The following is a 13,216-nucleotide window of genomic DNA, read 5'->3' on the forward strand; positions in this document are numbered from 1 at the left end:
TCATACCTCCAGCACGATAGTACAGCTTGTCCGTTTGAAAGTCGGAGCAACCTATCGTGTGTTGGCACGATCTCCCAGGTATAACGTCATCGTCATCAGACAACAACGTTTCCTTCTGAGAATGAATTTCCTTCTTTGAACTCTCCAGAGTCACACACCTCGAAACGCGCCTTTGTGGGTGTGAATCTTCAGCGGGCTCCTGCACTTCGATGCGCATAGTTGTGCGCTTGGGTGCCACGATTTTCTCCAAATGTTGAGGGTTGCGGCAACCCCCAGCATGTTGAATTGTTTGGGACTTCTTCATTGGCCCCAACCGTTCTTGAACTGGAGCTTTGCCTCGTTCTTTGGGAAGCGGACCGAGGCGCTCCAAAACTGACTTCCTCCTCTGGGATGGTCTTGTGGGATCTCCCAGAACATTCTTGACCACCTCCTTCTGTAACTTCCGACGGGCTTCTTCGGCTTTGGCCCGTACTTGTGCCGATAATGCGCGGCGTTTGCGGATACGCTCCTCCAGCGTCGTACGGTTCCGTTTGACCCGGACCCACTCCATCGTTGATGGCTTGGAGGAACCATTCTTCACTTGATGTTGAGGCTGTTTGCCTCGTTTGTTCTTCAGATCCGCATTGTAGCGGACCCCGTCAACGGACTCCATGGCCTTGGCGAATTGCTTCGCGAGGCGTTGACGCTGCCTCTGGCGAGCTCTCTTAGAGAGAGTCACCACGCCTTCGATGGTGGATTTGACCTGCTTAGATGCCGATGGGACTTCACCCGACGCAACTTCGGCGTCGATCGGGGTGAGGTTGTCGTTGGTGGCTTCAACTTCCTCGCACTAACGGACTTTTCTTCTGGAGGAGAACTTCTGGAATTTCTTAGACTTATGGGGGGAGGTTGATCCAGATGAGGACACGTACTCCTCGTACTTCTGCTGGTCGAACTCATACTCGACCTCCTCCACGACCGGGATCGAGATCCGCGGCTGCGACGCTCCGATCTCGTATATATTGTTCGCGGGAAAAATCGTTGTTTTCTTCATTGATTCCATTGCTATCTAATAACAGTTTTTTTCGGTTACAAAAGATCCGGTCTTTTTTTAGATCCGGTTACAATGAAAATCAAAAATAAAGAAAATTAAAAAAAATTACAACTTTTTCTCTTTTGTCGAACAAATCGCGAGCTCCTGTTTTGCGGTCGCTCGCTTTGGTGGGTTATTTGCCTGCGCCAGGGTTATTTGCCGTGGACCACCGCGCGATCTAGATCAGAGCAGATCTACGCAGTATAACGGGTATTATTTCACCAAGGAAATAATAGCCGGAGGGATTATTTCACCAAGGAAACAATCGCTCGAATCTCGGGATCAAAGACCAAGCTTTGATCCGGAGTGTAACAACGTAGATCTGAGATCTCGATCCCCTCGAACTCCTGCCTTTTGTGATGCGGGTGCTCGCCAAGAATCAGATCTGAATGTCCAAGTCTTCAAGCCTTCAAAAAACTCCAAGATGAGGTCTCAATCCGGCAGAGTTTCGGCTCTCCAAAAGTTCTTCCAAAAGTTTTCCAAAATGATGAATGACCCCACCTATTTATAGGCAACCAGATCTGTGCATTTGGCACAGATCTGGGCGGCCACCTCAGGGTGGCTCGGCTCATGCCGAGCCACCCTCCTCAGGGTGGCTCGGCTTGGGCCGAGCCACCTTGAGGTGGCTCGGTTTCGGCCGAGCCCCTCCGGGTTTTGCGTCCGTCGTTCGGTTGTTTCGGTTCTTGTATCCGCTTCGTCCGTGATTCGGTTATGCGGTTGATTGGTCTGAAATCGATTCGTTGACTTGATTCCTGATTTGGTAATAAATCCGATTCTGAGTTCGATTCCAGAACTGATCGTGACTCGATCGCGATTCATCCGAGTTCGCCTGTGGCGTTGCTCTGAAACCCGATTTATTCTGAATCCTGATTTGGAAGTCTGGATCCCGATTAGGCAGCCTGTGGCGTTGCTCTGAAACCCGATTTATTCTGAATCCTGATTTGGAAGTCTGGATCCCGATTAGGCAGTAAATCGGCTTTGGTGTCTGAGTTCGAATCCGTTATATGGTTGAATGACTCGTTGACTCCCTGAACCGTTGGATTGATTCCGCACGTGAGTGGATTCATTCCGTCGTTCGCGTGCGGTTCGTCAGCTTCGTAGCCTCGTTAATCCGCTCTGTCGCACATTGTTTGGCTTCGGTGTTGACGGGCTAACGATCGTGCTTAGATACGTCGCCCGATGGTTCATTAGTTCGTGTTGAGCCGTGTTGAGGGACCTATAAGCAAATTTATATGCCTACATTTATTATTTATTATAAAATATTTAAATTTTTAGGGTTTTACATTCTTCCCCCCTTAAAAGAATTTCATCCCCGAAATTCCGCAAACGTATCGTAGAGGTTAATAATGCATTACAATAAATCTTAGATATAAAACATTGAAATATCTACACTTAACACTCTAAAATGTGAATATTCCCACTTAACCCCTAACTAAATAGAACTAGTACGTCGGGCGAAAAATCCAAACAAGAAACCCCCCATATATATACCATGTGTTCCGAATGATTAGAAGTTAAGTGTTAACACCTCATTCTAGCGTTAAATATAAATATGACCATATGGATAATCATGAACATCAATCAAAATCAATCAACTTACCTGTTCAAACAGGTGCGGGTAGTCGCGATGCATAACATCTTCGCGCTCCCAAGAATCTTTCTCGATATCTATACTTAACTATCTAGAATGCAAATACTCCCCCTTAACCCCTAACTAAGCGGAACAAGTACGTCGGGTGAAAAATCCAAACAAGGAACTCCCCATATATATACCATATGTTTTATATAATTAGGAGCTAAGTGCTAATACCATCATTCTAGCGTTAAATATAAATATGAGCATATAGATAAGGATAAACATAGACAAATCATATCCAAACAATGTACTTGCTCAAATAGGTGCAAGTCGTCGTAATGCATATCCTCATCGTACCCCAAGAAACTTTCTCAGCTCCTTTCCGATTCCATTGGACTTTAACTAAAGGTATCACATTGTTTCTTAACTTCTTGTCCTCCTTGGAAAGAATACATACAGGAATCTCAATAGTAGTCAGATCCTCCTGAATCTCGATCTTTGGTGCGTCTAATACTCGCTGCTCTTCCTCATCGCATAGGTGCTTCTTAAGCATCGAGACATGAAAAACATCGTGTATGCTCGACATGGATGCTGGTAGGTCTAGCCGATATGAAACAGCTCAAATGCGCTCAATAATCAGGAATGGTCCAATATACCTCAATGAAAGTTTTCCTCATCTGGCTAAACGCTGAACTCCCTTCATTGGTGATATTTTCAATAACACATAGTCCCTAATTTGGAACTCTAACGGTCATTGCCTATGATCTGCAAAACTCTTCTGACGACTCTGCGCTGCAAGAATGCGCTCTCGAATGATTACTACCTTCTCCGTAGTTTGCCTCACAAGCTCTGGTCCAAGCAATAGGTTATCCTCTGATTCTTCCCAACAAATAGATGATCTACAAGGCCTCCCATATAATGCTTCGTACGGTGCCATCCCAATAGTCGCTTGGTAGCTATTATTATAAGCGAATTCGATTAATGGGATGTGGTCCTCCTAGCTACCCTGGAAATCAATGACACATGCCCGCAACATGTCCTCTAATATTTGGTTCACTCTCTCCATTTGCCCATCCGTCTACGAGTGAAACACACTAGAATAAGATAATCTGCTGCCGAAAGAGTTCTGGAAGCTTCTCCAAAAATGTGAAGTGAAAACCGAGCCTCGATCTGACACAATCATCTCTGGAATTCCATGTAATCTTACGATCTCCTGAATAAACATCCGTGCATACGTCTCTGTCGTGTATGTCGTCTTTACTGGTATGAAATATGCTGACTTTGTCAGCCGATCTACTACCATCCAAACTGAATCATTCCTTTTCTTCGATCTCGGCAATCCTATAATGAAGTCCATAGAAATATCTGTCCACTTCCACTCTGGAATGGGTAAAGGTTGTAGGGTTCCTACCGGTCTCTGATGTTCTACCTTCACTTGCTGGCAGGTAAAGCACATAGCTACATATTCTGTAATCTCTCTACGCATGCCGCTCCACCAAAAATGTCTCTTCAAATTCTTGTACATCTTCGTTGTGCCTGGATGCACTGTATACCTGGTACGATGCGCTTCGTCGAATAAATCCTTCTTCAGCTGAGCATTAGCTGGTATTACTAATCGGCCATTCATCCGAAGTCCTCCATCTGCTCCAACGGTCCAATCAGCCTCTGGCTCTTTGGAAATCTCTCCCTTTCGGGCTTGAATCCAAGAGTCGTCCAACTGAGCTCTGACCACTCTGTCACTCCAAGATGGTTGTACGGATAAAGCTCCCAAAAATACGCTGCTCCCGCCAATCTCCGGTCTAAAGTCGAACTGGCTAAGTTTGTGGAGATCTCAATATAATGAGCATCTCAAAGTTGTAATCCTGTGACGATGCTTCCTACTCAATGCGTCTGCTACGACATTCGCCTTCCCCGAGTAATACTGAATCGCGAACTCATAATCCTTAATGAACTTAACCTATCGTCGTTGTCTCTGATTTAGTTCCTTCTGAGAGAAGAGGTACTTCAAGCTCTAATGATCTGTGAATAGCTAAAACTGTACCCCGTACAGGTAGTGTCTCCATGTCTTCAATGCAAAGACTACTGCTGCTAGCTCCAAGTCGTGCGTAGGATAGTTCTGCTCATACGTCCTTAACTATCATTAAATATATTCTACTACTCTTTGGGTCTGTATCAAAATACCCCTAGACCCGATAATGGTGCATTTGTGTTTACGACAAAGGTCTTATCACTGCTCGGAAACTTAGTCTTCAAAGTCTTAAAGGCCTCCTAGCACATCGTGCCCCAAACAAACTGTACACCCTTTTTTGTAAAACGTGTAAGCGGCGTCGTAAATCTTCAAGAAGTCCTGAATAAACTTTCTATAATAGCCTGCTAATCTTAGGAAACTACGAATATCTGTAGCTGTTTTTGGCGGTTCCCAATCTAGTACAGCCTCCACCTTAGCTGGGTCTATTGCAATACCTTCCTGGCTAATAACATGGCCCTAAAATCTGACTTCAGAAAGCCAAAACTCGCAGTTGCTGAACTTACGTACAACTGATGCTCCCGCAATGACTGCAATGCCAAATGAAGATGTTGCTCGTGCTCTACCTCCGATCTCGAATATATAAGGATGTCATCAATAAAAATGATCACGAACTAGGCCAAGTATGAATGGAAAACCTGGTTCATCAAATCCATGAATACTACGGGTGCATTGGTCAGACCAAATGGTATGACAAAGAATTTGAAAGACCCATAACGAGTAAGAAAGGTGGTCTTAGAAATATCCATCTCCCGAACTCGTAACTGATGATAGCCAGAACGAAGATCAATCTTCGAGAAGTGCTGCGCTCCATGCAGCTGGTCGAACAAGTCATCAATCCTCGGTAATGGATACCTGTTCCGGATAGTGACCTTTGATAATCACAATTTATTATAGTTTTATACCCTCATTATCTATTTTATATGAATAAATATACCACTAATAATTATTTTATCTTTAATTGCAGGTTAATGAAGAATAAATCTCAAAACTCTCATCTCTCAACAACAAGCCCTTGATTTAATGGAGAAATGAAGCCCATGAAGCCAAATGAATTATTTCAAATATTTAATAAATCAAAGCCCAGTGGAAAATCAAGAGAAAATGCCAAAGTCCAAATGTTGAAGCCCAAAAGTACAAGCAAAGCCCAATATCCAAGCCCAAAATCCAATGGAAGAAAGAATCTACGGACAGCAACAGGAGAGAGGCTCACATCGATGCCAGCATCGATGGAGGCATCGATGCCAGCATCGATGCCCATATCGATGCCAGCATTGATACCCTTATCGATGCTGGTATCGATATCATCGGCATTCTGTTACAGATCTAAGGCTGAAATTTGTTAGTTTTGGATAAGATTTGAATCCAATGGCTCTCATTCACTGATGTTTACTATAAATAGGGGTAGAGAGTGAGGGGTTAGTGATGCGACATAATTATGTACCAAAATTGCAAGTGCACAATTTATCAAGTTATAGTATAAAAAGATATCGATCCCACGAAGAAGGTGATTTTAAGAGATTATTAAACTTGGTTCTTATATTTTGTGCGTGACAATTAGGAATAAAGAATAAGTGTGATTGTATGAGTGGTTGTTTTGATTTATATGCAAGAGGTAATAAATTGAATTTTAGAGGAGAGAAGGAAGAATTAAAGAATAAATGAAATCATAAGGCAAGAAATATGAATTAATAAAATCAAGAAATAAAACCAAAAATGAAAAGAAAATTTAAGAAAGTTAAGATGAAGGATTCAAAAGAGGTAAGAAATCTAGAATATAATCCACTAACCAATTTCAATTACAAAATATAAACTATTCTCTTTTTATCATATTTCAACTTAGATTTATTAAGCATAGATTATCAAACCATTTAAGGAAAGTGTAACCTATCAAATTATCATCTAAGTTAAAATTACTATTCATGATAAGAACAACAACATGATAATAATCCTAGAATTCATAAGCATAACCTATCAAACCATTTAAGATAAGCATAGATTATCAAATTCTTCTTCTACCGATTAGTTCTCTAGTTGATTATCCTAAACATGAACATTTTAAGTGCAAGAGAATAATTCATACAATATAAAGGAAATTAGACTAGTTTCATATAATTCTAAACTTCCTACAAGAATTAAATTCACATCTTTAAGAAATAAAAACAAGAAAAAAGAACTAATTACAAAATTAAAAAGAAAATAAAAATATGAACTATGAACAAGAAATAAATCTAATTACAAAGAAAATAAAAATCTAAACTACAAAATAAATTGCAGAAATTAAATGCAAGAAAAATAAATCTACTCTACAAATTAAAGTGCAAAAAGAAATAAAAAAAAACAAGAAAGTAAATCTATACTACAAGCATGAATTTAAATCTAACTAATAAGCAATAATAAAGAAATTACAAAAAAGAAATAAAAGAGAAAAGAAATGCAAACCTTCAAATTGCTCTTCATCTCCATCCTCATCATTCCACAAAGAGGAGAAAGAACAAATTTAAAGAGGAAAAAATTATTTTTATTAATTGCAACTAAAGTTACAATTTTTGGAAGGCCTTCTCAATTAAGAGTAGCCCTCCTCTCCAAAAGGAGTTTACAAAATTTTCACACCTCTAACCCCTCACTCTCTACCCCTATTTATAGTAAACATCAGTGAATGAGAGCCATTGGATTCAAATCTTATCCAAAACCAACAAAAATCAGCCATTGGATTGTAACTGCCTGGACGTCCGTATCGATACCCGCATCGATAGGGGTATCGATGCGGGCATCGATACAGGCATCGATGCGGGCATCGATGCCTGCTCTTTTCCTGTTGCTGTCCGCAGAACTCTTTGCTTTTGGGCTTGTGTCTTGGCCTTTGGCTTGGACTTTTGGGCTTGGCATTTTCTCTTGATTTTCCATTGGGCTTTGAATTATTTGAAAGAATTCCTTTGGCTTCATGGGCTTCATTTCTTCATTAAATCAAGGGGTTTTTGTTGAGATATTGGAGTTTGAGATTTATTCATCATTAACCTGCAATTAACAGATAAAAGCAATTATTAGTGGTATATTTATTCATATAAAATAGATAATGAGGGTATAAAATTGCAATAAAATGTGATTATCAAATACCCCCACACCTAAACTTTTGCTAGTCCCCTAGCAAAGAAAATAAAAAAGAAAATTCTAACTCACTTTCGCAGGAATCGCGGTTGTATTTAGCGCATACAACAAGCCTTTAAACCCCTAGGTTACCCTAGTGGACGGGTTGTAGTCTCGTGAGGGTTTGCAGTGAATATACCCACAAAATTCGGTCAACTTGCCAAGTTAAATAAGTCAGTAAATAACAGATTTTCCTTGATATATTTAAACATTCTAATTGAAGCTAGTTAATAATCAAGAAAACGTTTTTATATATAACTCCAATGTAAATCCCCTAGAAAATCTTTTTCATTATAGCAATACAAAACCAAGTCAAATCTTAGAAATTTAATTAAAAAGTTTTGAAAAGAACATGCCAACTCTTTGTTTTAAATAACTTTCAAGTCTCTTGATCAAAAATTGTTTTTCAAGACCATATATACAAAACAACAATATATAAAAACAATTGTTAGTGTTATATATATGTATATTTTTTTCACTCTCTAATTCTTGGTGATTGTTTTCTATTTTAACGGGCTTTCTAAGTGACCATTTAACGAGTTTTGGGCCAATGAATCCCAACCCAATTGGGCTTAGGTCATTAAGATTTTTCGCACTCTTCTTTTATAATGTTAGTTTTTTTTTAATATATGTATGTGTAAGTATATATAGTCTTTTAAAAAAATTTGTGTAAATTAAGATAACTTGAAAAAATATTTTCAACTCTAAGTTAAGCATGCAAAAATTTCATTATTTTTAATTAAAAATCTAAGGTAAGACTTAAGTAAAGTATACTAGTTGAAAAATTATTTCTTAAGAATTTTATTTGGAGTTATCATAAAAGGTGAACTTGAATATGTCACTAACTAAGAATTAGAAAATTTAAAATCTATCAATTTGATCAATTATTACTTAACTCTATTAATTTGGCAAGTGACAATATTTTTATAATTTTTTTTTAACATAAAGAAAGAAAAAAAAACAACTAAAAATGTAAAATAAATAGGAAAATATGTATTTCTCACCCCCACACCTAAATTTTGCATTGTCCTCAATGCAAATTCGTTGAAGCACAAAGTAAAGCAGATAAAATTGGAGAATTTACAATTGTTCGGTTGACAATGATGATAAGGATCTGTAATTACTGTTAGTATGAGGATGAAGAAATCAAATAAGAGAAAAATTGTAAGTAATTATTTTTATTTTTATTTTTATTTTTATTATTTTTATTTTTTTATTTTTTTAAAAAAACAAAAGAATTTTTTTTTTAAGAAACAAAATGAAAATTAGTTTTTTTTTTATAGATAATGAGGTTCATGAAGAACCAACACCTCTTCCTCTCCGAGCGTAGAAAATTCTAAAAATGGTTTCAGACGTTGACCATTTATTTTAAAAATATTACCATTTTTAGGATTTTCTATCTCGACAGCTCCATGTGGAAAAACTTGTTTAACAAAAAATGGACCAGTCCATCTTGATCTTAATTTTCCCGGAAAAAGATGCAATTTCGAATTGTACAATAAAACTTTCTGTCCTGGAGAGAAATTTTTTCGCAAAATTGATTTGTCATGAAAAATTTTTGTTTTCTCTTTGTAAATTTTTGAGTTTATGTATGCATCATTCCGAATTTCTTCCACCTCATTTATTTGGAGCAATCTGTTTTTACCTGCCGAGTCTGAGTCAAAATTCAACTGTTTTATTGCCCACATTGCTCGATGTTCCAACTCTACTGGTAGATGACAAGCTTTTCCCAATACTAATCTGTATGGTGACATTCCCAAATTGGCCTTGAAAGCAGTTCTATATTCCCACAGAGCATCACACAATTTTACAGGCCAATCTTTTCTGTTATGATTAACTGTTTTTTCTAAGATTTGTTTGATCTGCCTGTTTGTTACCTCTACTTGCCCACTGGTTTGGGGCTGATAAGGAGTTGACAATTTGTGTGTGATTGAATATTTCCTCATCAAAGCCTCGAAAGAACGGTTACAGAAATGTGTACCGTTATCACTGATGATCGCTCGAGGTACTCCAAACCGGGCAAAAATGTTCTCTTTCAAAAACTTAACAACGACCTTGTTGTTATTAGTTTTGCAAGCTACCGCCTCAACCCATTTTGACATGTATTCAACGGCTACTAGAATGTAAACATTTCCAAAGGAATTTGGAAATGGTCCCATGAAATCGATACCCCACAGATCAAAAAGTTCCACGGATAAAATGGGTTGTAAAGGCATCATATTTCTCCTAGTGACCTTCCCTAAAAGCTGACAGCGGTTACAGGTTTTGCAAAACTCGAATGAATCCTTGAAGAGAGTGGGCCAATATAGCCCAGACTGAAGAACTTTTTCAGCTGTTTTTCTTGGACCAAAGTGGCCTCCACAGGCTTGCTCATGACAAAAGGATAGAACACTCCTAGTTTCTTCCGTGGGAACATACCTCCTAAAGATCTGATCAGGACAGTATTTGAACAGATATGGATCATCCCAGTAAAAGTATTTTACTTGGGAGAGAAAACGGGATCTATCCTGTTTGGACCAATGAGAAGGGATCTGGTTCATGACTATGTAGTTCACAATGTCGGCGAACCAGGGAACAGATTGGATTTCTAGGAGTTGTTCATCTGGAAAATGTTCATTGATTGGAACGGTTGATGTTGGTGCATTTGGGAGTCGAGAGAGGTGATCTGCTACGGGGTTCTCTGTTCCCCTTCTGTCAAGAATTTGAATGTCAAACTCTTGAAGAAGGAGAATCCATCTAATGAGCCGTGCTTTAGCATCCTTTTTGGTCAAAAGATACTTTAGTGCGGCATGATCAGTGAAAACTTTGGTTAAGGAACCGATGAGGTAGGACCTGAATTTTTCTAAGGCAAAGACTACAGCTAAAAACTCTTTCTCTGTGACAGAGTAGTTTTGCTGGGCATCATTCAGAGTCCTACTGGCGTAGTAGATCATATGCGGTTTTTCATCAAACTGTTGTCCTAAAACAGCTCCAATCGCAGAATCGGATGCATCACACATCAGTTCGAAGGGTAAGGTCCAGTCCGGTGCATGAATGATAGGAGCTGTGGTTAGCTCCTTTTTCAGATATTCAAAAGCTTTGAGGCAGTCGGGAGAGAAGACAAATGATGTATCCTTGGCTAAGAGATTGGTCAAGGGTCTAGCAATTTTGCTGAAATCCTTGATGAAACGTCGGTAAAAACCAGCATGACCAAGAAATGATCTGACATCTTTGACAGTTTTGGGAGGAGGGAGATTGGAAATGAGATCTACCTTAGCTTTGTCCACTTCGATTCCCCTATTGGAAACTACATGTCCTAAGACAATGCCTTGTTTGACCATGAAATGACATTTCTCCCAATTGAGAGTCAGATTTTTCTCCCTACACCGTTCTAGGACCAGTTTAAGATGATGCAAACATTGGGAAAATGTGTCACCAAAAATGGAAAAGTCATCCATGAAAATTTCGAGAAATCGCTCTACCATGTCGGAAAAAATACTGATCATGCAACGTTGGAATGTGGCCGGTGCATTGCACAGGCCAAAAGGAATGCGTCGGTATGCGAATGTTCCATACGGGCAAGTGAAGGTGGTTTTCTCCTGATCTTCGGGAGCGATAGGGATTTGATTGTATCCTGAATATCCATCCAGGAAACAGTAGAACTCGTGTCCTGCTAAACGCTCTAACATTTGGTCAATGAAAGGAAGAGGGAAGTGATCTTTCCGAGTGGCTAAGTTGAGTTTTCGGTAGTCAATGCAAACTCGCCATCCGGTTTGGATTCGAGTGGGAATCAGCTCATTAGCCTCATTTTGGATCACGGTGATCCCAGATTTCTTTGGAACAACTTGGACTGGACTCACCCATGAACTATCAGAAATGGGATAAATGATCCCATGATCGAGACATTTCAGAATATCTTTCCCAACGGCTTCTTTCATCACTGGGTTTAACCTACGTTGAGCATCTCTAGTAGGTTTCGCATCATCTATCAAATGGATTCGGTGTTGAACAATGGTTGGACTAATCCCTTTGATATCAGCCATGGTCCATCCAATGGCTTCCCTATTCTCTCTTAAAACAGCTAAGAGAGCTTCCTTTTGACCGGTAGTCAACTCAGAAGAAATGATAACTGGTAAAGACTCATTCTCCCCTAAGTAGGCATACTCTAGATTCTCGGGTAGAGGTTTGAGCTCTAACTTAGGGGGTTCCTCCACAGATGGGCGAAGCTGGACTCGGGGCTCTATCTCTAAAGGTTCTCGTTGCCAGCCAACAACAAAAACATGATTGATCAACGGTTCTATCTCTAGTTCGTCCTCAGAAAGCTCCTCAATCATTAAATCAGATGCATTTGAATCAGACTCACACTCTCCCTCTTGTTGTTCACTGGATATTCCTTGAATGAAATTCACTTCCATGGGTTCATCAGATGGATCACTCGGCTGTCTCCCTAAGTTGAAAATATTGAGATCAACAGTCATGTTCCCAAAAGATAGTTTCATCTGACCGGTTCTACAGTTTATCAAAGCATTTGAGGTGGCTAAGAACGGTCTTCCTAGAATGACGGGGATTTGACTTTTGAGATTGGAAACGGGCTGCGTTTCCAAGACAATAAAGTCAACAGGGAAAATGAACTCTCCAACTTTGATCAGAACATCCTCTACCTCTCATTTGGGAATTTTTACAGATCTATCAGCTAACTGTAGAGTGCATCTTGTAGGTTTAAGTTCTCCTACACCTAGCTGTTGATAGACCGAGTAAGGAAGGAGGTTGACGCTGGCTCCCAAGTCTAGAAGTGCCTTATCAATGTGAGTGTTACCTATGACGCATGGAATTGTGGGACAACCAGGGTCCTTATATTTTAACGGCATTGGTTTTGAAAAGATTTCACTGAGGTTGGCAGCTAAGAAGACTTTCTTGGGGACGTTGGTGGTTCTTTTCTTAGTGCATAAGTCCTTCAAGAACTTTGCATAAGAAGGGATTTGTTCGATTGCATCTAGAAGAGGGATGTTGATCTTGACATGTTTGAATGTTTCTAGGATTTTCTCAACCCGCGGGGAGTTTTTCCTAGGTTTGAGTCTATCTGGAAAGGGGGCAACGGGCCTATACCTATCTAGATCAGGCTCAATCTCAAGTTCAGCATTTTGGTCATCGGAAGGAATTGCTTCATCGGAAGGAGTGTGTTGGATAGGAGAAGGGGTTTGATCCGGTGGTATTCTAACTTGATTGTCTATTTGTTTCCCTGATCTTAGAGTGTGAACTGCATTCACATGAGCTGGATGGGATGAACTGGATCCATTGTCTTTAGGGTTTGTAACAGGTTGACTTGGGAATTTTTCTTTTTCTCTTTCACTCACGGCAGTGGCTAGTTGTCCAAGTTAGGTTTCTAACTGGGCTATGGCTTGAGTGTTCGAGTTGA

The sequence above is a fragment of the Asparagus officinalis genome, chromosome 6 (assembly GCF_001876935.1).
Source record: "Asparagus officinalis chromosome 6, Aspof.V1, whole genome shotgun sequence".
In the NCBI taxonomy this organism is placed as follows: domain Eukaryota; kingdom Viridiplantae; phylum Streptophyta; class Magnoliopsida; order Asparagales; family Asparagaceae; genus Asparagus; species Asparagus officinalis.